General features: G+C 40.0%; 1 protein-coding gene across 1 annotated transcript in view; it reads right to left on the reverse strand.

Annotated features, from left to right (window-relative positions):
• Positions 1–25446, reverse strand: part of GABBR2 (gamma-aminobutyric acid type B receptor subunit 2) — a 792922-nt gene that overhangs the window by 679196 nt on the left and 88280 nt on the right. The gene's annotated exons all lie outside the window — the stretch shown is intronic.

A 25446-nucleotide genomic window follows, 5' to 3' on the forward strand; every position in this document is an offset into this window, starting at 1 on the left:
ATATAGCCGGATCAACTGCCGGCAGAGATGATATAACTCACTGTCTCCTCGGGGCATACAATTCCTCTATCCTGCATGATAAGCTGTGGGCACATCCAGGGCCGCTCATGGGCCCCCCCTGACCCCGGTCCCTCAGATAGTGCCCGAGCGCCTGAATGGTCAGTCTGGCCCTGGCCCTACCAATTGAGGTGTGATGACCAAAGTCATCACTTCCATCATTACTGCATGCCTGGACCACTACTTAATTACTGCATGCATTTATTTATTTCCGTCTGGAAATTCAGATAAACAACTACAGTAATTTTATAGTATAGTAATTTAGGGAAAATGTGTCCAGACTCCTAAATACTGCATGCAAGATGCTTTTGTGAATGGAGACCCCTGTCCAAAATAGTGTCCATATTTTGCCACATCCACAGCCAAATGTAGAGTTATAAGTCTAAAGTAAATACCTGGGCCACAAGCAGACAAGGTGAAAGCTATAACCAATAATGCATATTAATGATGTGGTATGAAAACTGCACACATTGTTGCCATACTGACAAAAATTATTTCCTCTGATTGTCTAAATTGGTATAATTTGCATCAACCATGCAAATGCCTTAATAGTTAAAGCGGACCTTCAGTTATTTTATCAACTTCCCATCTATTAAATCTTCTGCCCTTGTTGTTTTAACTTTGGATAGTAAAACATAATTTTTCTGCCAGTAAATACCTTATACAGCCCACTTCCTGTTTCTTGTCTGGCAAAAAGCCTACACTTATGACATCAAGCACAGCTCTCTCTCTCTCACTCTGGTTAGAGATTGCCAGGAAGGGAGGGGGGGTGAGTCATAAGAGGGCCAATGAGAGCTGCAGAGCTGGAGGTGTGTCTGTGTAAATCCAGGAAGTGGACAGGCAGAAGCTTCAGCTGCCCACAGTTAAAATGGTTGCAGCCAGACTCAGTGGAAGGAGATTTCTGCAACATATTTGGCAAGTACAGAATCACAGTATATATAAAATAATATGCAAAGTGGTTGGAGGGAAGCTTCAGAATGGCAAAGATGTTTTTATTACAAATTATGTGAGCAGACTGAAGTTCCTCTTTAAATAGTAAAAGTTTTAGCCACATCAGGTACAGTTTGCCAACTATGCAGAGAGTGAATAAAAGCTATAGATATGGCAGTAAATGTTATCGCAACCCATGACTAAGTCACGTGCCTAGTGACGCAACGTGTGGGGGAGGAGCCTAGTGATGCGATCGACGGTGACTCTTCTGAATGAGGACATCGCAATCACTGAGCGACAGTTTCAAAAGCTGTCTTCTGAAGCAGATTTGATCTGGGGTTCCGTGAGTGCATCTATCACACTGCATACCTTGGTTTCCCCATTCTATACAGTGTTGCACTATATTTGTCTCTCTTTTTTCTCCTTGCATGAGCTGGGTATTCCGGATGATTGAAAAGTCAGTTGTTGCAGTACACCATACACTGACATCAGTCTCAGCACATCAAAGGACTAGTTCCTTCTTCCCTATCAAACCTATTGTACTTAAGCAGAGCTGATCAAAGGACAATTTAACTAGTGTGTCACTACTTATCCCTTATTGTTTTTTTCACGCTCATCAGATTATTGGCATTAGGCATGATACTCACTCTGTATTTCTTCCCATTGCACTATTTATTGATACCTCATATATGTTTTAGTGTGTGTACTTGGTATCATGGACGTATATTGTATTTTACAGCAGCAAATGTTGGTATCAGCGCAACACGCATTTTTAATATTTTTCACTATTGGTTTTGTACACCGTTTTTGTGTATGCAGCTATACCATTTGGGTATTTTTGTTGTGTGTGTTTTTTCTGTGATTTATTTAAATAGTAAATGTTATGTCTATGCCTGCAATATATTCCAGCCAACTGACCATTCTCAAGCTAATAAACCTTGTCTGATTAACACTAATGAGATGTGGCTTTGAAAGCATCTGGCCATTCTATTCCCCTCTGCTTTCTATTGACAAAGTATGCCCGACCAAGCTGAGAGCACATTGTTATACAATACTCTCCAGAGAATTTAACCTAATATATTTTAGAGTGTGTCAGTTTGTCCCTAAATTCATGTTTATTTTATTGCATATGTTATTTTTATAAAATATTTTTTTAGCCTTTTGGTGCTTTCACATGGGCAGTGTGCATTCCGATCAGCAGAGGAGCCATATACAGATCCCCTAATGAATCAAAGCCGAAAGTAACAGATGTCACGTTTGTAACATCCATGTCCAGACAGTTTTTTTTTTCAGACCCATATTAACCACTTGCAGGCTGCCCACAATGTATTTGTGGACATGCGGCCCGCACAGTCAAAGTAATGTACCCGTACATTGCTTCCTGCTTCCAGGTTTAGGGCGCACATGGGTAGTATTAGTAGTATAAAAAAAATATATACCATAGTTTATAGGCGCTATAACTTTCACGCCAACCAATCAATATAAACTTACTGGGATTTTTTTTTATCAAAGACATGTCGTAGAATACATCTTGGCCAAAATTTCTGAAAAATTCAATTTTTTTAAACTTTTTTTTTCATTGGATATGTTAAATAGCAGAAAGTAAAAATATCAGGTTTTTTTTTTCTCAATATTTTTGGTCTATTTTCATTTAAATTGCAAAAAACAAACAAAAAGCTGAGGTGATCAACTACCACCAAAAGAAAGCTCTATTTGTGCTAAAAAAATTATTTACATTTTGCTTAGGTACAACGTTGCATGACCATGCAATTACCAGGTAAAGTACCGCTGTGCTAAATAGCAAAACATGGCCTGATCATGAATTGGGTAAAATCTTCCGGTTAAATCTATGGTTAAATCTATTGGCAAGCAGATATAAACAAACACCTTTTACCCATACCTCCCAACATTTTGAGATGGGAATGAGGGACACCTATCAGCAAAAGTATGCAGGCATAGGACACACCCCTTGCCACGCCCCCTTAAAGGAGAATTGTACAAAAAAAACAAGATTGGGTAAACCCACAAGTGCTATTTTACCACCAATATTCCTTAAAATTGTCTTTTGAAACTTACAAACGCAGCAATTTAGAAATCAGATCAAATGTTTAGCACTGGAAAACACTTTTTGATAGATAAAAAGTGCATTTTATATACAACGATATAGATCTGACCAAAATATGGGACAAATGAGGAGGAAAGAGGGACTTTGTTCCAAATCAGGGACAGTCCCTCGAAATCAGGGACAGTTGGGAGCCATGTTTTACCTTTGATTATTTTTTTAGTTTTTTTCTGACCTAAATACACATCCGTTTACACACATCCATTTATAACCCACCTGCCCATAGGCTAGCAATGAGCATTAATTCAGATCCGCCTGAAAAACAGGTGTATTTGATCAGCGAAGGTATTATTATTTAGCTATTGTTAATGTATTAAAGGGAAGTATTAAAATAAATGTGAAATACGGTATAGGCAAATGTACCTAAAAAATTGTTAATACATAAATAAAATAAACACCATTAACATAAAATGTAAGTATGCAAATAAATATGTAACATGAATGACATACAGTACAGTCTTCCTAAAATCTAATTTTATTAATATGTTAGTGGAAGTAGTAATCCTACCTCCAATGAGCTTAAAGGTACAAAAATAGTTGATCCAAGCTTTAAACTGTATTTGTTAATGAGTCCAAATAAGCTCCAGTTGTGATTATATTAATACCATCTCACATGCTGACAATGTTTTATTATTCAGGTTCAGACAGAGCTGTTTAGATTCAGGAAATGTTTTTCTCACGTCCTGTCTTTCCAGTTAAATGCATTCCAGGTGCATCAAAACCAAAGATGTGCAATGTCCTACAGTTTATTTTCTTTAACTACTTCAGCTTTGGAAGGTTTTACCCCCTTTATAACTAGGCCATTTTTTCTGCTATTTAGCACTGCGCTACTTGAACTGATTATTGGGAGGTCATGTAATGCTGTATCCAAACTAATCTTATATAAAAAAAAAATCACACAAATACAGCTTTCATTTTGTAGTATTTGATCAGCACTGAGTTTTTATTTTTTTTGCTAAATACAGTATCCTACAAAAGTGAGTACACCCCTCAGATTTTTGTAAATATTTTATTATACTGAAGAAATTACACTTTACTACAATGTAAAGGAGTGAGCGTACAACTTGTATAACAGTGTAAATTTGCTGTCCCCTCAAAATCCCTCAGCCTTAAAATCACTCATGTCGAAACCGCTGCCAACAAAAGTAAATACACCCCTAAGTGGAAATATCCAGATTGGGCCTAATTAGCCATTTTCCCTCCCCAGTGTCATGTGACTCATTTGTGTTACAAGTTCTCATGTGTGAATGGGGAGCAGGTTTGTTAAATTTGGTTTAGTGGCTCTGACTCTCTCATATTGGTCACTGGAAGTTCAACATGGCACCTCATGGCAAAGAAATCTCTGAGGATCTGAAAAAATAAATATGTTTCTCTAGATAAAGATGGCCTAGGCTATAAGAAGATTGCCAAGACCCTGAAACTGAGCTGCAGCACAGTGGCCAAGTCCATGCAGCAGTTTAACAGGACAGGTTCCACTCAGAACAGGCCTCGCCATGGTTGACCAAAGAAGTTGAGTGCACGTGCTCAGCATCATATCCAGAGGTTGTCTTTGGGAAATAGACATAAGAGTGCTGCAGACGTTGAAAGGGTGGGGGGGGGGTCAGCCTGTCAGTGCTAAGACTATACACCACACACTGCATCAAATTGGTCTGCATTGCTGTTGTCCCAGAAGGAAGCCTCTTCTAAAGATGATGCACAAGAAAGCCCACAAACAGTTTGCTGAAGACAAGCAGACTAAGGACATGGATTACTTGAGTCATGTCCTGTGGTCTGATGAGACCAAGATAACAAATTCCAACATGATAACGACCCCAAACACACCTCCAAGATGACCACTGCATTGCTAAAGAATCTGAGGGTAAAGGTGATGGACTAGCCAAGCATGTCTCCAGACCAAAACCCTATTGAGCATCTGTGGGGCATCCTCAAATGGAAGGTGGAGTAGCGCAAGGTCTCTAACACCCACCAGCTCCTTAATGTCATCATGGAGGAGTGGAAGAGAAATCCAGTGGCAACCTGTGAAGCTCTGGTGAACTCCATACACAAGAGGGTTAAGGCAGTGCTATAAAATAATGGTGGCCACACAAAATATTGACACTTTAGGCCCAATTTAGACATTTTCACTTAGGGGTGTACTCACTTTTGTTGCCAGTGGTTAAGACATTAAAGGCTGTGTGTTGAGTTATTTTGAGATGACAGCGATTAATAACGGGCCTGCTAACTGACGCTGGAAGGGAACTGACACTGACTCACTGACTCACCAGTGACACTAATAGAGTGAACAGTGTTAATACTAAACACTGTTGTGCACTAATGACACTGGCTGGGAAGGGGTTAACATCTAGGGCAACCAAGGGGCTAAACATGTGTCTAACAATATGTAATGTTTGCTGCTTTTTACTAAATATATTTTTGTTTTTATTCCCTACTTTGCAGGGATAAGAAACAGATAGATTGTTTCCTCTGCACAGAGCCCTGTGTTGATTGTCAACACAGGGCTTTAGGCTGTGATTGGACACAGACGATCAGCAGGTCCCAGCCACGAATCATTGGCAGGGATCAGTTGACGGACTGGTGCTGTGTACAATCACCACGAGTGTCAGCACGTGCTTGGGGGGGGGGGCGTATGCACGTGCCCTAAATCCAGAAGCAAGCAGCGACAAAAGGGGAACGCTGCTTTGCCTGCACATGCCGCCTATCTGCAGCACATTGCAAGTGGGTGGTCCACAACTGGTTAAAAGCAGCCACAACCAAAGTAAAACAGTCCCTCATCTAACAGTATGCTGTAGAGAAGGACCCTAGGGCTCTCCAATTAGCAGGGTGCATGAACTTTGCTGATTGAAAAGACTGAATCATAGAGGGAGAATCAGACCTCTAAGGGGACTACTGTTTCCAGAGAACATGCTGGCAAGGAACAGGCATTTTTTCTCAGGCTGTGGCTGCTTTCTACATTTTAAGATTTTGTACATGTTTTGACATACCAGGAATGTATTTTTATCATTCAGAAGCAGACATCTCTGCAGAGGTCTAAATTTACCCTACTAAGTCAGACTGATTGAGTTGTAAAAAATTACCTTTTTTTTATGTAATTAAAAACGATCGTGTGTGGGCTCCAGAGCATTTTTCACGATGTAAAAAATGGCTATAAAATTAAGAACATGCTCTAAGTTTTCACGTTGTTTTTAACGTTGTCGTTTTTAACATATTCAAAAATGGTCGTGTGTGGGCTTTAACGACGTGAAAAAAAACGTGCATGCTCAGAAGCAAGTTATGAGACGGGAGCGCTCGTTCTGGTAAAACTATCATTCGTAATGGAGTAAGCACATTCATCACGCTGTAACAGACAGAAAAGCGCAAATCGTCTTTTACTAACACTAAATCAGCAAAAGCAGCCCCAAGGGTGGCGCCATCTGAATGGAACTTCCCCTTTATAGTGCCGTCGTACGTGTTATACGTCACCACGCTTTGCTAGAGCATTGTTTTTTTCACGATCGTGTGTGGCCAAGGCCGTTTTAACGATCAGGTTGAAAAAAACGTTGTTTTTTTCTAGACCATTAAAAATGTCATTTTTTACAACCCAAAAAACGGTTGTGTGTACGTGGCATTATACAATACATTTGCAACCAGCAAAGCTTATGCTCACTGCTCTAATTGTGAATCAGCAGAGGGTAACAATGGGTTTTACCAGTTTTATTTGTCTGGATTCCCTAAAATGAATTGTGGTGGCATCTTAAGACTGGCTGTTTGGCAGCAGATTCCTTGATAAATGGCCTAACAATGCTGCACAGGAGAACAGAAGGATGCCTGCACATAGGTAAAGGGGTTGTAAAGGTTTGTTTTTTATTTTCTAAATAGGTTCCTTTAAGCTAGTGCATTGTTGGTTCACTTACCTTTTCCTTCGATTTCCCTTCTAACTGTTTTTGTTTTCTTTGTCTGGAATTCTCACTTCCTGTTCCTCCTCAGTAAGCTGTTCTGGCTGACTAACCGCCAGCCAGAAAAGCTTGGATGATGGGGGCAAGCTTACGGAGGAGAAACAGGAAGTGAGAAATTCAGACAAAGAAAAAAAAACATTTAGAAGGGAAATCGAAGGAAAAGGTAAGTGAACCAACAATGCACTAGCTTAAAGGAACCTATTTAGAAAACAAAAAACAAACCTTTACAACCTATTTAAAAAGGAGATTGTAGGCTGGGTGACTCTATTTAAGTAGACATAGTGGGGGAGATTTACTAAAACTGGAGCACTCATAATTTGGTGCAGCTGTGGATGGTAAGCCAATTCAGCTTCTAACTTCACCTTGTTCAATTAAACTTTGAAAATAAAACCTGAAAGCTGATTGGTTTTTATGCAAAGCTGCGCAAAATTTTGCACTCTGCAGTTTTATTAAATCATCCCCAGTGATTTCCTTTAGGCTGGGTTCACACTGGTATGACATGACAGTCGTACTACTTTGGATCCGACTTTTAATTTCTAAATCAGATTCTAGTCCACCAACATATGTAGCTAAGTGGGAATCTGATCTTGGATTCTCATTGGACACAGAAATATGGGATACAATTTAGATTACTACAAAATCTTCCTCTCAATATATAGCTGCTTTAGAAATAACTACAAAGTACTTACACGTTGTTACATAGTTCCTACCAGAATTGTGAAATTTGCTCCAATTACTCTTGTTTTCGAGGCTGCACTGAACCTGGATCACATTTTTATATATGGTCAACCTGTCCAATTGTTAAAAGATTTTGGGAAGACATATTCCGCATGATCTCGACATTATTTGCAATTTCCATCCTTCCTGATCCTTTGATTGCGTTTTTGAATTTAAAATCGACAACTCGCTATTAACCAGTTCAAACCTCTGCTATAGATCACAACAGCCGTAAAACAAACAATCGCTAAGGCCTGGAAAACTCATACCCTGACATTAACTGAAACTAAATGTAGAATTAATCAAGCCAAAACGGAGGCTAAAACGCATGACAAAATTCCTAAATTCAAGAATATATGGCTTCCTTGGACGACACACTACCTGCCTTCTAATTTCGATGCAACCTTATTGATGCCTGGGTAAATTTCTCATGCATTTTAATTTTCTCATATTGAACATATGATTGGAAATATGCCTTACCTCGGAGATCCCTTCTCTTTCAATTCCTTTTCTCTCTCCTTATTCCTTTCTTTTCTAACCATTTCGCTATTTTACCTTTCCTTTTCCTTTCTTATACTCCTTTCTCTTCATCAGGTTCATATAGCATTACTTTTGATTGTATTTCTTGTTTTTATGGTGTTATTAACCATAGGAACTTCCTCCTACTTGAAATTTAAGAGTGATAATTCCCTAACACTTCTTTTATTAGGAACTTTAGATATCCCCAAATTATAATTATTTTGAGACTCCGTTATTCTACCATAGTCTATGTTTATCCATTTTTGCTTTCCTAACACTATAGGAAAAGTCTCTCTGAGGCCTCGTACACACGACCGTTTTCCTCGACAAAATCCATCAAGAAACTTGGTGGCAGAGCTTTTTTGCCGAGGAAAACGGTCATGTGTATGTTCTCTTTTTTCTCGTCGGGAGTCTCAATTTCCTTGTCGTGTTTCTCGTCGGGCTGGTTTACAACGAGAAACACGTTTGTGTGTATGCTTAGAAACCCACCCATGCTCAGAATAAAGTATGAGACGGGAGCGCACCTTCGGTAAAAGTAGCGTTTGTAATGGAGATAGCACATTCATCACGCTGTAACAGACTGAAAAGTGCAAATCGTCTCTTACCAAACTTTTACTTAACACGCAGTAACATGAGATTAGCAAAAGCAGCCCCAAAGGTTGTGCCAGTGGAATCGAACATCCCCTTTATAGTGCCGTTGTACGTGTTGTACGTCACCGCGTTTGAGAATGACGAGATTTTGTCTTGACAGTGTGTATGCAAAGAAAGCTTGTCAAGATTCTCGACAAGCCTGACAAGGAACTCGTCGAGGAAAACAATGTTTCTTTTACGACGATTTTTTCGGTCGTGTGTACGAGGCCTGAGTTGACAATCTCTTGATTAAAGTAGGAGACAACTTTATCTTTAGTCACATTATAAAGTTATACTGTACCTTATTATTGTATATTCCTATATCGCTTTTGAACCTGTTCCCTGACTTTTCAATTAACAAATTTGACAAGAAAAAACTGCATGTGACGTGTAGCATACACATCCCAAAATGATTCAAAAAGGAGTTTGTTATATGTACTCCATCCTGGCCCAGAAAAAGCTGCACTGAATCCTCAATCTGGTGCACAGAGGGTGCAATAATGGCCCATTAACACTTATGTGCTGTGACCACACACTGTAAAATGTGTCTTACAGAGCATTACCGCAGGGCACAGTGGGTTGCATTGTGTTGCATTGTGGTGCTATTGTAGTGCTATTGTAGTGCCATTTTGGCAGATCACCTGGTGATCTGCCCAGTAAGTCTGTTGTTTTTCAACAGAACAAGCTCTCCTGCAGATGTAGAGTGTGGATATAAAGCTATTATTTACTGAAAGGGGTGCTTAGCTTTTTTTTATTTATGTAAAACCTTTATCCCAAAAAAAACATTTTTTTTGCTGTACTTGCTTGTGGGGTTGTTACTATATCTAAATTGGCTAGTGCACACGATCGGAAAATCCGACAAGAAATCTGTGGATTTTTTTTCCGACGGAATTCCGGCTCAAACTTGTGTTGCATACACACGGTCACACTAAATTCCGCTCGTCAAGAACGCAGTTACATACAACACTATGACGAGCCAAGAAAAATTAAGTTCAATTCTTCTGAGCATGCGTCGACTTGATTCCGAGCATGCATAGGATTTTTCTCTGTCAGAAATGCATACAGATGATTGGAATTTCCGACAAGAACTTTTCCCGTCGAAAAATTTGATAACCAGCTCTCAATTATTTCTTGGCGGAAATTCCGACAGAAAAATTCCGATGGAGCCTACTCACGGTCGGAATTTACGACCAAAAGCTCACATTGGACTTTTCCTGTCGGAATTTCCGATCGTGTGTACGTGGCATAACACTCTCCTGGCTCCAGATTAACAATGCTGCTGTCTCCTATGCTCCTTCATCCAAAATGGAAGCACTCTAATACAGGAGGTGTGTTGCTGGCCAGATCACCATGAAAAACATATTGAGACTAAGCAAAAAAGAAAACAAATGCAGCCATCACATCTACGGATTGGTAAGCTGTAAAATATTACATTTTTGGTGTTGGGTTTAATACAGCTTTAATTAGCATTAATCAACCACACCTAGGTATAAAAAAAAATAAGATTCTACAAGCAGGATACACATTGGAAGTTTTTATTTTGCTTTATAGCATACTATAACATAAGTTTAATCAATCCTTATTTAATTTTTTTTTGTCTTTTGTCATTATTCACATATATGCGCAATGTTGATGTTTCGTCTTCTAAAGTTCCAATCATACATTTTTTTACACATAATTTCAATTAATTACTAATTATAATCAACAAACCAAAAAAGCTAAATAGGCAGCATCTACAAAAAAAAAAGCTTCTGGTCCTACTTGCTCTGAGAAAAAGTGTCAACATGATAGTTTGTCATTACTCAACTGAGTGGAATCAGCTAGAGCTAGCTGTACATTGTGCAGCGAAGCACAATCATTCCCCTGTGATGCGCTGTAACATTCTCTTCTATAAAAGCAACAGAACTGTATATGAAGAAATTACCCATTATATAAATCAGCAGCATACATTTGTCAATGGACTGGGTTTTCCCCACCTCTGAAAACTTACCATATAAAATAGGAAAATACAGCCTTTACACTCCATTCAATAATTTTAATAATGGTCATTAGTTATGTGCTTATTATATGTTGTAAGTATCCTTCACATTCCAAATCTCATCTGTATATTGGCAAACATCTATAATATTTAATGAAATAAAAGAGAGCATGTTGCATTGGGTGCTCATAGTTCATTAGTTATTGGCACTGGTTTGATATTGTCAGTGGTAAGCTGCAAGTATGCCATAACTGTTATAACAAGTTACAGTAATACCAAACTCTGGTTCAAAGGAGCTCTATTCAATTAGTCATTTTTAACTCAAAAAGTAGCCTTTTTTGCTCCCATCCTCCTTCAAATCTCTAAATTCTTATTTTATTTTTTTGATGCTGTGATTTGACTTCCTGATAGAAGGTGGTTATGTTTGTTCTTCATGGTTCCACTGTATGTAGGACTCATAGGTGTGCGCAGCCTATTGCATTAGGGTGTGCACCCCAAAGCCCAAACACACCCTACTGATCACTCACAATGTTCATTCAGAAAGCGAAGGGGCCAGTAAATTACATATTTACCAGCCCCTTCCCCACTCCTAAAACATCCCAGCAGCAACAGCCAATAGGAGAGGAAGGAAACTGGCAGCACTGTGGAGAGAAAGATGGGAGCCAGGGCAGTAGGGGGAATCTGTTCTGCACAGGGTGATTAGGGTGTGCCTGGGCACACCTGGCACACCCTGTGCGCACGCCTATGGTAGGACTATAACCACCCTCTCTTGCTCACTCTCAAGATGGACTATGGACTAGGGTAAGGGTCTCCAAACTATGGCCCTCCAGTTGTTCAGAAACTACAATTCCCATAATGCCTAGTCATGTCTGTGAATCTCAAATTTTTACAATGCCTCATAGGGGGTGAACAGCTGGAGGACCATAGTTTAGAGATCCCTGAACTAGGGGATCTGTACTGTGCATAGAGCAATACACATGACTGCAACTAGCATGCACTGCTTATTCCAAACAAGTGGAAATGAGAGGGATAGGAGAGGTTTGGCAGCTCACAGAGGACATTACAAGGAGGAAGAAAAACACAGTAAGTAACTGTTTCATGAAAAATAAAATACAGAAAAATTAAGTACTGGATGTGTATGGATGCTTTTTGAAGAGTAGGGACATTGTTTAATGTTTCTTTAAATGGACGTAGGTCAGTTGGTCTGCGAGTGCATGTAGGTCTGCAAGTAACTGTGTATTGTCCTGTTGAGTAAGTGTGTATTGTCTTGTTGAGTACCTGTGTGTTGTCTTGTTACGTACCTATGTATTGTCTTGATGAGTACCTGTGTATTGTCTTGGTGAGTATCAGTGTCAGGAAGCTAGTTGTTAGGTAATTTGGACATGGTATAATCCCCAATCCTCATTAAATTTATAGGTACCTTGCCCGGCAGGTATGGAGAGGCGACTCAGTGTATATCTTGCGGTATGTATGCATTCCTTGATCATCCAATTAAGGGCGAATATGGCGGTGTAAAATGTAAGCACATTGTTTCCATGGAAGCCCAGGTTCTGAATCTGGGGAAGCAACTGTCAGCACTAAGAAGACCCTCCACACTAAAGGAGAGCTGGGAATGTACCCGGCAGGTGACGGCAGGGGCCAGCACAGAGGTTTTTCGAGACAAAGAGGTGCAGGCACTAGAAAATAGTAGATTGGTGACAGTCAGGAATGGTAGATGGGGAAGTGCCAGGGAGGCCGATCCAGGGTTGGAGCATCCCAATAAGTACGCTCCATTGAGTGACATTGGTGAAACCAGTCAGTGACCAGCACTGCTGGAGCTGAGGGACTCTCCTAGCTGCTGGGAGACAAACTCCTCCAGTGAAAGTGGGGAGGAAGCGAAGGGAAAGGAATGACAGATTCTGGTGGTAGGGGACTTAATTCTTAGAAAGACAGAGAGGGCAATCTGTAACAAAGACCTGAAGCACCGAACTGTATGTTGTCTACCAGGCACTTGGGTTTGACATATCACGGATCTGGTGGACAGATGGAATGTCCTAAAGAACGATTTTAAGGAACTTGGGGGCTAAATTGAGGAAAAGGACCTCCAAGGTAGTATTCTGAGGAATACTACCGGAACATACAGCCACACCAAAAAGGCAGAGGGAAATTAGGTAAGTAAACAAGTGGCTGAGGGGCTGGTGTAGTAAGGAGGGGTTTGGGTTCCTGGAGGACTGGGCCGACTTCTCAGTCGATAACCAGTACTCTAGAAGGGAGGGCCTACACGTAAATAAGGAGGGCGCAGCTCAGCTGAGAATGAAGATGGCCAAAAAGTTAGAGGGGTTTTTAAACTAGGCAACGCGGGGGGGGGGGGGGGGAGGGTCCAGAGGGATGCACTAAGTACACAGTGTAGAATTCAGGGGTGCGCTACGTACATAATGCAGAGCTCAGGTGTGCTCTATGTACAATCTTCAGGGGTTGTTTAGTTGCTGTTTACAGAATGCAGGGTTGGGGAGTGCACTACATTCAGAGAGCACAGTTTATGGGTATGCTATACAGGGTACAGGGTTGAGCTCTCTTTCACAGGCTGTCCACATCTCACTTCCACCCCTCCGGTTGAAGTGGGGCTTGACCTCTGCAACCCCCCCATCACTGCATACATCTCCCTCCACAGCCCTCACCCCCCCCACACCCAGAAACCTTCTGTGTTTACAAGTGACAGTGGTGAGCGGGAAGTGGAGGGCGAGAGCCAGAGGTGGCAGAACTCCAGAAAAGCCCTGGGTGTGAGGGACACATTAAATGGCCAGGCTGTCCTGATTCGGCCTGTATCTTGTGTTTGACATGTGTTCTACTACCCACCTACTGACCCCACAAGAGTTTCTATGAGAACTGAAAGCTGAGGATTACACATAGTTGCACTTGATAGCATAAGCAGATCATTATCTTCCCTTGCAGCCTAGAACTACTCCACAAAATGCAACAGAATAGAATATAGATCAACCCAAGAAGATATATACTGTATACTGTATATGAGTTCCAAAATCTACCTTCCTGTTGCTGCCAGTATTTAACCCCCCTTTTATCTTTTTTAATAATTTAGTGTGCACCTTTTAAAAAGGTCTGTATTGTGTTTGGATTCCTCAGCCACAATCTTAGCATGGCTGCATGGTGAAGCATACAAAGGCCTCGTACACACGACCGAACATGTCTGCTGAAACTGGTCCACGGACCAGTTTCAGCAGACATGTGACATGGTGATGTCCATGTTCTGTAAAAAAAATATATATAATCTATATATTCTTGTATTTGTTTCAGCGGTCTACAGAATAATTCCGATGTTATATGTCACCATTACTGAAGAAGTCCTATGCCTAATAATACTACCCGCAGCCTCCTGGCTCTGAGTACATCCAGCTGTGCTCTGAAAGATCTGCCGCTGAGAAGAGATCAGCCACTAGTGGTGGTCAGGAACAGCTTGTTTATGGCAAACATATAAAGTACAGTTATACTTTAAAATAATGAACTGAAATAATCAAAACAAAATCATTATGGTTCCTAGTTTCCAACAAAACAAAATTACTTATATGTTCCTGTTTAACTGTATACCAAAAAAAAACAGCTTACTGTGTGAAAAATTAATTGGATGAAATAGTAGGATCTTTGAAGATAGAAGTTCTATAAATGCAAAGCTATCAGGTAAGTATAATACCCTAAAACAAATTTTAGTTTTACACATTAAATAATATAGTATATAAATATGTACTATTTAAATGCAAATCAGTTCACTACATACTATCCTTTCCATATATATCCCTTAGGTTCTGTAATATATGTGTTTTACTGTGAGCCATCATTTTTCTCTTCTTCTTCGTTCATTGCTTCAATTGACTTGGTTGCCAAAGCAACCTGGCTTTGTTTATGGTATAGCAGTATGAGTGAGATAACATGTTTCTTAGCAACTAGGCAAAAACGGGGATGCTGAAATATTCCAGTGTATTTCTAATTGTACCACAGCAAGAAGGATTCTGACGTGCATGAAGGATTTCATTAAAATTCTGAAACATGCAAATGAAAATAAACACACTAACAGGAAATGTAAAGAATTTATATAGAATAAAGCATGGGATATTCACTGAAGATGAAGACAGCTGTACTGCCTGAGAATTGCTTGCAGCCATTTTAAGCACATATGGCTGTGCAATATAAATAGCAGAACTAAAAATGTTGGATAGCATGGAATACCAAATCTACAAGTTGTTACTCTCAGCTGTGTTGAACTTAGGGATAAGCAAATCAAATTGAAAATAAGGTGAATCGGTAAATTGAAGAATTTCACATTTTTTAATTCTAAATATAAGTAGGAAGGTTTGTCCATAGTGCAAAGAATCAGAATTCATGACTGACGATTTCCTGAATTCCTGGATAGTGTAATTGTTTTCACATTAGACACATCTAAAATATTCAGGAGACTCAAAATGTAATCGGTACTCCGGATTCTATCATTCTCAGGTAAAATGTCACATACAATGGGCCGGATTCAGAAAGATGAGCGCATCTTTCTTCCGATACGTTACGCCGCTGTAACTTTGGGCGTAAGTTCTGTATTCAGAAAGAACTTGCGCCCTTAGTTACGGCGGCGTAATGTATGTGTGGCGGCGTAAGCCCGCCTAATTCAAATGGGGATGTTGGGGGCGTGTTTTATTTAAATTTTACTTGACCCCGCGTTTGTGACGTCTTTTTTTGAACGGCCCCTGTGCCGTCCGTAAAATATCCCAACGTGCACTGCTCCAAATTACGCCGCAAGGACGTATTGGATTCGACGTGAACGTAAATGATGTACAGCCGTATATTCGCAAAGGACTTACGCAAACGACGTAAAAATTTCAAAACTCGTCGCGGGAACGACGGCCATACTTAACATTAGCTATGCCTCATATAGCAGGGGTAACTATACGCCGAAAAAAGCTTAACGTAAACTACGTAAAAAAATGCCCCGGCGGGACGTACGTTTCTGAATTGGCGTTTCTAGCTCATTTGCATATTCCTCGCGTAACTATACGGAAGCGCCACCTAGCGGCCAGCGTGATTATGCAGCCTAAGATACGACAGTGTAAGACACTTACACCAGTCGGATCTTAGGGATATCTATGCGTAACTGATTCTCTGAATACGACTGACCGCACTCAGAGATACGACGGCGTATCAGGAGATACGCCGTCGTATCTCTTTTCTGAATCCTGCCCAAGGTTTAAAGAGAGCATCAGTAGTTATACTTGTGTTTATCCAGGTAGTGCTTTTAACATTTGGCAAGGACTCTCAGAAGAAAATCCAATAGTGCTGTGTTCCAGAAAGTTTTCCCATTTTAGATGCACTAGACTGGGTTATATTAGTCTGCCCAATCTCTCTTGCTATTTGAACCTATTGCTGAACTAATCCTTACTTTAGCATATATAGAAGGTTACATGTTGGGGAATCTGGAGCAGAGGATATTCCTTCTTGCTAACGCCTTTAAGTACATGGTGGATACCTGGGGGTCCCTATATATTACTAATACTGTTTTGCCCCATACACACGGTCGGAATTTCCGATGGAAAAAGTCAGACGGACTTTTTCCATTGGAAATTCCGACCATGTGTATGCCCCATCGGATTATTTCCATCGGAAATTCCGATGAATTCCGTCTGAGTTTAGATAGAGAACATGTTCTCTTTTACTCCGATGGAATTCCGTCGGAATTTCGATGTGATTTTGGTCAGATTCCGATTCCGATTTAGGATTCAAAGTGAATTGGTCTATGTCTAGCATCTTCCCAACTTAAACTTTAAACGTGATCCAGTTTCATATATTTGAGAATTGTTGTTCATGGGTTACCCATAAATACATGTAAAAGTTACATAGCAATGGATATTTTAGATCCAGCACACAACTTCAACAGGACTTGGAATTACACATTGTGCTTTTAAGCCAAAACATTTTTTGGATAGAGTAGGAAAGTGATAGCACCCCCAGTCAGGTTTTTATTACTGGAGAATTGTGATCCCTATATTTTTGCTAGTGATTATTGTGGTGTGTACTGCAAGCAGTGGGAAAATCCAACATTTTGAGTTTTCACTAGAACAGGACTATTATGTTTTAACAAGTGCTTTCTGATAATAGGTCAACAAAGGGAAATGGTGAGAGCTTCAGGAACACCAGGGGATTGTGAGATTCCTAGTGGACTTCTGATGAGCACTAGGAGAGGTGAGTATTCACTTTTTTTAGGGATGAGTTCAAAGTTTATCCCAAAGCAATATAGGATGGGACTTTGGCTGTTTGGTCATTTGTCCGAAAGGCAGACCTTTTACCTGTTCTGAAGGAGCTGAATGTCCTCTAGTTACAATATTTCTGCTGCTGCTGTCTAAGACAATTTCCTGTCAATGGTTGCTAAGAAAATTACAGGTGTCTGAACCCTGGCGTCCTTAGCAACCCGTTATGTCACTCGGCCCCCATTCATATAGTTGCCAGGATTCCCTGACCATGAGAACAAAGGGGCAAGGAAAACTCTGACAATATAGTCATATTTGAGCAATGACAGTGAACAAATATGGCCACATATTGATCAACTCTATTACCTTGTAGACCCATCATCTCTGTGTACTTTAAACAGGACCCAGGGTATGTCATTATTCATGAGAAGCCACCAGGCTGTGTTGTGTCCATTGGTTTCTTTATTAGTTAGTCAAAAATGTGTCTTTAATTACACTTGTGGGGTGAATTAGTACCCCTTACTTATTCTCATAGGGAGACGTTATCTTGGGATCCCCTGCCTGCAGACAACCACTGGGTCACGGTTGTGGGAAAGAAGACCCTGTATTCATCAATATGGTAACAACGTGCTTTGCCAGAGGGCCCCCCGCAGCAAGGTACCCTACATGCTGGGGGAATGTGGCTTCATATGGATTAAAAGGGGGCCACACACTCACCCTCCCCCTTTCCGGGCCTGCCAGGCTGCATGCTTGGATAAGGGCCTGGGCAGGATTTTTAAGGGGGATCCCACATGTTTTTTTTATGGCGTTCTCCATGACATCTATACCAGAGAGGGTCTAGCATTTATTTTAAGTGGAAACCCTACATCTTTTTTTTTTGTGGACTCTTCCATTAACCACTTGACCACTGGCCACTTAAACCCCCTTCCTAACCAGACCAATTTTCAGTTTTCGGTGCTCTCACAATATGAATGACGAATACTCAGTCATGCAACACTGTACCCATATGAAATGTGTGTCCTTTTCCCCCCCACAAATAGAGCTTTCTTTTGGTGATATTTAATCACTGCTGGGCTTTTAATTTTTTGTGCTATAAAAGAAAAAAGACTGAAAATTCTGTAAAAAAAATGCATTTTTCTTTGTTTCTGTTATAACATTTAGCAAATTAGTAATTTTTCTTCATGAATTTTGCCAAAAAAATTATACTGCTACATATCTTTGGTAAAAAATAACCCAAACCAATATAGATTACCGTATTTTCCGCACTATAAGACACACTTTTTTCCCCCAGAAATATGTGGGAAAATGTCCCTGCGTCTTATAGTGCGAATATACGACAGGCACCGCCCCCTGCCGCCGCTGGTACTGCCCCCCGCCCAGTGCATATTGCGGGGCATCATCAAGGCAAGAAAAAAGCACCCCTCTGCAAGTCCCGACTCCCACACACATAGCTTTCCCCAGCTACAGATCCCCAGGCAGACCTGTAGTGATAAACACAGCAGCGTGACTTTGCCGGGGACGGAGGGCGACAACAAGCGTCCCATAAGCGACCAGTGATTGGCCGAACTCTAAGCAACTGACCGATGCTCTGCCTACCCTCCTCCGTAGCTCAGCTCAGATGTGCTCACCGCGCTGTAAACACAGAAGCCTCAGTTCTGTGCTTGCTATCTCTGAGCTGCTGCACTGAAACAATGGAGACAGTTGCCCAGCGCTGTGTGATGATGGGCAGGAGGTGGGGGCGGGGCATTACATGCTGAGCTTCAGATGTCCGGAATGGCGACCCCCATGCCTGATGATCCCATGGCTGCCACTGGCAAGTGAAAAGAGTTGCAGTCACAAGTGCTGTACACTGCGTGGGTAAAGCCAGAAAGAAGGGGTTATGGATGGGTGGGTGTGCAGATGTGAGTTATGGACAGGGGGTCAATGGTCAGTCTGCATTTATCATTTATGGCAATGGTCAGTCTGTGTTTATCATTTATGGCAATGGTCAGTCTGCGTTTATGGCAATGGTCAGTCTGCATTTATGGCAATGGTCAGTCTGCGTTTATCATTTATGGCAATGGTCAGTCTGCGTTTATGGCAATGGTCAGTCTGCGTTTATGGCAATGGTCACTCTGCATTTTTTGGCAATGGTCAGGCTGCGTTTTTTGGCAATGGTCAGGCTGCATTTCATGGGCTCTTAAAAAATATTTTATTACACCATTTGGTTCAGAATATTTTTTTTCTTGATTTCCTCTAAAACCTAGGTGCGTCTTATGGTCAGGTGCATCTTATGGAGTAAAAAATACGGTATTTGGTCTTTGTGAAAGAGTCCACAAGCTATGGTGTCAATCTCTGAAAGTGTATCACACCTGAAGTACTGACAGCCTATCTCATTCTTGAGACCCTAACATGCCAGGAAAGTAAAAATACCCCCCAAATTACCCCTTTTGGAAAGTAGACATTCCAAGGTATTTAATAAGAGGCATGGTGAGTTTTTTTAAGTTGTAATTTTGTCCCACAATTCTTTGCAAAACCAAGATTTTTTTGTATTTTTTTTTTCACAAAATTGTCATATTAGCAGGTTATTTCTCACACACAGCACATGCATACCACAAATGACACCCCAAAACACATTCTACTATTCCTCCTGAGTATGACGATACCATATGTGTGAGACTTTTACACAGCGTGGCCACGTGCAGAGGCCCAACATGCAGAGAGGTTCTGGAGAATAAATTACACATCTAATTTCCTGACTACCTCTCAAGCCCCATACACACTATCAGTTTTCCTGACGGTTTTCTCTTCAGGTTTACCAAAACTATCTAATATGAGGTCAAACCTCAAGAGTTTCAATTTGTATGCAATCAGGCAGGCCCTTGCACTACATGGTTTTGGTAAACCTGATGAGAAAACTGACAGGAAAACTGATAGTGTGTATGGGGCTTTATACATGATCGAAAATTCCGACAAGTAAACCGTGGATTTTTTTCAGATGGAATTTTGGCTCAAACTTGAGTTGCATAAACACAGTCAGACAAAATTCCGACCATCAAGAACACGGTGACGTACAATACTACAACGAGCTGAGAAAAATTAAGTCAAATGATTCCGAGCATGCGTCAAATTGATTCAGAGCATGCATGTTTTTTTTATGCGTCGGAATTGCATACAGACGATCAGAATTTCTGACAAGAACTTTTCCCGATTGTAAAATTTGAGAACCAGCTTTCAAATTTTTGCTGTTGTAAATTCTGACAGAAAAAGTCAGATGGGGCCTACACCCAGGCTTTAATAAACATGCTACCTCCAGCCATACCAGGAACTACAAATGCACTGCAGTGTATGCAGGGTAGGAGAGCCCATTATCATAAATCTCTCACGAACCGCAGATGTCTGTCAAGGTAGTCCGTATAAGAGATGCAGTAATCAGAGGTCCCCGGTATCTAGCAGATGAATCTGAGGACAGTCAAATAGCCTAGAGAGAGTAAGAAGATAGCATATACATCTAACTGTCTTATATATCTGTATAACCCCTTCAGTGCGTACAATCTAAAGGACCTGTATGAGCAACATGCCTTAAATGGCCTGGGGATTCATTTATTTGGGATCCAGGTAAAAGGCAAGTGTGTGTGAAAAAAAGGGGGCGTACCTGTTAGTTAGGACTATGTTAGTCAGGACCACAAAACAGGTACTAAAAACGAAAAGAACTCTGGACAGCCGCACTCCAAAATGACTTAAAATAAAGTTGGTCTTTTAATGTAAAAAGTACATACAGGCACTGCAAACAACAGATACAGATTGGCCGACGCGTTTCACGCTGCAATTCAGCGCTTAGTCATGGCTAACATAGGTTCACACTGAAAATACATATATACCCATACCACCATCATGTGAGAAAACATTCGCCTATGGCGAGACTGGATCAATTAAACAATTAGATAGTTAATTGCATGCACATTAAAACCAATTTATATGGAGCAGGTGATGTAGCATATCTTGCAATTAACATGTTAAAGTGAAGAAGAAAAGAAACAAAAACAAAATAAGACCATACATATGCCTAGGACATGTGAATAGACAAACCGCACCTATATATATCTTAGGGTCTCCAAATAGGCAAGATAACCATTGTAACTAGTGTATGACTCCACTTAGAGTTAATAAAAATAATATAAAATAAAATAAAATAAAAATAAAATAAAATTTCGTTTATTGTGTTTTGTGAAAGACACAACTATTATAAAAATATGTATGTAAACACTCCTGTGTAAAATAGTGAATATACCCATCGAACTATGTCCTGGGGGTGAATATTGAAGTGCTTCTAAATCTTTTATATTTTATTTTGTTTTTTATTTTTAATTTTTTATGTATATCATATTTTCTAGACTATATTTGTCTTTTATTATTAAATTTTTTAGGTTTTTTAAAAGTTTTTTAGAATCAATTATCTAGTGTTTTACTATATGTGTTATTCTAAACAAAGAATGAAAAATAAAGTGTTAAATATAGAAGATTATCGTAATCGCAATTACAATTGAAAAGATAAACTTCTGTGTATTAGTGTTAATACCAATATTTTAAATTTCATTTATATTCTTATATGTAATATATCAACTGTGACTTAGTGTTAATAAGCACATAGTGAAAGTCAAGATGTAATCCATCTATTTTATACGGTAAACCCGAGAAGATTGCCCCAGGTCATGTATATCAGACCAAAAAATGTATACATATGGAGATTGCTAATGTCAAAGCCTCTATGTATCTAGTAACGAGTTGAAGACATAGTACTCTTATAGTGTGAAGATTAATTGTCGGGAGACAAATACAGGCTCTCCAATACAGAAATCAATATCTAGAACACAGAGGCATGACTCTCCAAAAGGCTATACCGATGTATATGGAGTAAATATTTTTCTCATGAACAGAAAATAAGTATAGAACAAGCTCAAAGAGTTTACCGTAAAAAACGGGAAGGAAGAGAACATCCCCTGTACATAAGGGTTAACAGTAATATATGGCTAATGGTTTAACATGATCATAACTAGGTCAAGATTACGGTCTGATGTATTGTGTCCATAGTACACACAGAATTTGTGTGTATGGACATTAAGTCAACAGTGATATAACACTGTGGGACACTATAGAAAATCGATATGTCATAGGGACCCTGATCATGACTCTCCAGAAGGCCGGAATGTAAAACCGTTAAGGGCAATAATGCTTGATGTGCATTATCCAGCATATGTAGAACTAAGCTGAAAAATAGATCATGGATTTAAGAAAGATGTGGTTATGATGTATGTTATAGAGGAGGACACATGGTCCCCAAAAAAAGAAAGAAAGAAAAAAGAAAAAAGAAGAAAAAAAAAAAAAAAAAAAAAAAGGGAAAAAAGAAAAAATGGTGATGGATATAATGTTCCGTAAAATTGGGCTTCAAAGAAGCACCGTTGGAACCGAAAGGGGGGGGGATTTAAATCTTTAGTATCAAGACACAAATGAGAAATGTTCCCATGTTGTGTGAAATGTTATGAAATAAGATATGTGGAAATAAAGATTATATGTCAATGAACAAAAATATGGTAGACAAAGCAACACAGACACTGCAATGATGACTATGTGTCAGCCTTACGTTATCTGCTTACACATAATTTTTTTATGTTTGACGGGGTCTGCTACCTCCAGAGATGCAGGGCTTCGATGGGGGCCAAGTTCTCACCATCCCTGGCTAATTTGTACATGGGATGGTGGGAAAAGTCCCGCATATTTGGAGATACCAGCCCCCGCCGCCTAGATACCATTCTATATTGTCGTTACATAGACGACCTGCTACTTATCGTATCTGATGAATTTGCAGATTTAAACGAATGGCTGAAATATCTCAATGACAACAAGCTGAACCTGCAATTCACGGGTAATCTACAAACTACCACCATAGAGTTCCTGGATGTAACGCTCACAGGAGCTAATGGCAGTATTTCCACGGGACTCTACAGGAAAAGTACAGCAGGCAATGCTTTGCTGCGAGCTGACTCATCCCACCCGATACATACCATCAATAGCATCCCATATGGACAGTTTTTACGTTTGAAGAGGCTATGCACTTCTCCCAATGATTTTCTAAAAGAGGCAGATCAAATGGCGCTTAGATTTAGGGACAGAGGCTATTCAGCAACTGTCATTAACAACGCCCTACGTAGGGTTAACACTATATCTAGAGATTCATTATTGGCCAAAAAACGAGTAAAGGACATCCAGACTGGATCTTCGGCTCACAGATTTGCCCCCCTTTTTTCCACAGCCTACAGTACAGAGTACCATAAGATTAAACACATCGTTAATAAGTATCTACCTGTCCTTTATAGTGACAGTACTTATGCGTCTATTCTGTCTGAGGGTATCAAATCGGTGAGCCGTAGAGCCCCCACTTTAGGGGGTGTCCTTTCACCCAGCCTATACGTCTCACAATCTGCCTCCCCCACATGGCTTGATTTTGTTGGTACTTTCAGATGTGGCACTCATGGGTGCAGATACTGTCCTTTAATAGGCATTGGCAACACGGTTCAGTCATGTTCCAACGGCAGAGATTTTAAAATTAAACAGTATGTCAACTGCAACACAAAATTTGTAGTTTATGTCATCTCGTGTAGTATTTGTCATGTTCAGTATGTTGGAAGAACTATAAGGAGATTAAGGGATAGACTTAGTGATCATTTATACGACATTGAGAAGAATCATAACACTAACGTGGCCAAACACTGGAATAATTTACACAACAAAAATATTTCCAGTTTATCCATACAGGGTATGGAGAGGGTAGTGTGTCCACCTAGAGGAGGAGATAAGTTTAAGCTTCTCTGTAAACGGGAAGTTTTTTGGATTTTCCATCTTGACTGCAGACAGCCGCGGGGACTCAACTTTGACTGGGATGTCTCTCATTATCATGACTGAACATCGCCTTCCTTCCCCGCCTTTGTCTCATTCCCTCCTCTCGTGGAGATACATGCCCTCTCCTAATCTATTCTTTCCACATTCCTCTAGTCATATTATATCATATATTACCTATTCCTCTCCTTTTTTCCTTTTTCCTCATTCCACATGCCTATATCATATTATTTCACACATAGTGACTGTTTTTTATCTATTTACAATACTGCCTTAGTACACTAGGTCTAAAATACATGTGTTGTGCGGTGTCAATGACACTGCACAACACAGGTACATATTGGAACACAGATGGACCAGTCTCCATGCGGGTCCGATATACATGCATCATTTTGCTGCACTTCACCTTTATTTAGACCAATCATCAATCGGGTTCCTTATCAAATGTCTTGAGATGCAGAGGGGTTCTGCTAGGAGGGGAGAGGGGACGGATCGGCACATATCTGTGTTTAGAGTATTCACAGATATGGCCATTTCATTTTGAATGTCAATTTCATTTTAATTGATACACTTACTATGGACTTTCACTCAGTCTAGTCGGCCAGACACATAGTCATCATTGCAGTGTCTGTGTTGCTTTGTCTACCATATTTTTGTTCATTGACATATAATCTTTATTTCCACATATCTTATTTCATAACATTTCACACAACATGGGAACATTTCTCATTTGTGTCTTGATACTAAAGATTTAAATCCCCCCCCCCCCCCCCTCCCCCCTTTCGGTTCCAACGGTGCTTCTTTGAAGCCCAATTTTACGGAACATTATATCCATCACCATTTTTTCTTTTTTCCCTTTTTTTTTTCTTTTTCTTTTTCTTCTTTTTTCTTTTTTCTTTCTTTCTTTTTTTGGGGACCATGTGTCCTCCTCTATAACATACATCATAACCACATCTTTCTTAAATCCATGATCTATTTTTCAGCTTAGTTCTACATATGCTGGATAATGCACATCAAGCATTATTGCCCTTAACGGTTTTACATTCCGGCCTTCTGGAGAGTCATGATCAGGGTCCCTATGACATATCGATTTTCTATAGTGTCCCACAGTGTTATATCACTGTTGACTTAATGTCTATACACACAAATTCTGTGTGTACTATGGACACAATACATCAGACCGTAATCTTGACCTAGTTATGATCATGTTAAACCATTAGCCATATATTACTGTTAACCCTTATGTACAGGGGATGTTCTCTTCCTTCCCGTTATTTTACGGTAAACTCTTTGAGCTTGTTCTATACTTATTTTCTGTTCATGAGAAAAATATTTACTCCATATACATCGGTATAGCCTTTTGGAGAGTCATGCCTCTGTGTTCTAGATATTGATTTCTGTATTGGAGAGCCTGTATTTGTCTCCCGACAATTAATCTTCACACTATAAGAGTACTATGTCTTCAAC

Source organism: Rana temporaria, chromosome 5 (genome assembly GCF_905171775.1).
Source record: "Rana temporaria chromosome 5, aRanTem1.1, whole genome shotgun sequence".
Taxonomy (NCBI): domain Eukaryota; kingdom Metazoa; phylum Chordata; class Amphibia; order Anura; family Ranidae; genus Rana; species Rana temporaria.